The sequence below is a fragment of the Poecilia formosa genome, unplaced genomic scaffold (genome assembly GCF_000485575.1).
Source record: "Poecilia formosa unplaced genomic scaffold, Poecilia_formosa-5.1.2 Scaffold18, whole genome shotgun sequence".
NCBI classification, from domain to species: Eukaryota; Metazoa; Chordata; class Actinopteri; order Cyprinodontiformes; family Poeciliidae; genus Poecilia; species Poecilia formosa.
The window spans coordinates 4,148,352-4,148,747 of record NW_006799957.1 but is presented as its reverse complement, the minus strand read 5'-3'; positions in this window follow the sequence as shown (position 1 = coordinate 4,148,747).

The window sequence follows — 396 nt, the reverse complement described above, 5'->3', positions numbered from 1 at the left end:
AGTTTCAGCTGTCAGAAAACAAACATGCATACAGACATTACCCTGATTTAAAAAAAGATCCAGTTATTTTCATAAAAATGACAAAGTGTGTATTCATTGTAGCTAATATTCTCTATAAATGTCCCTGCACATGAAACTAGACGCATATTTACAAGTTTAACTTCAGAACCATCTTTAGCTAAAACAAAACAAATCCACTGCATCCTCACAGCTTTCAGTAAAACAGGTTTTACAACTTTAAATTTACACTCTGTGTGTTTGTGGAGCGTTTCTCCACCTTTCAAACATGTTTATCAAACAGCTACTTTGGAATCAGAAACCCAACATCTTGCATATTTCTACATCAACTTCACCTTTAAACAAAAGTATAAACTTGAAATATAAATTATAGATTTA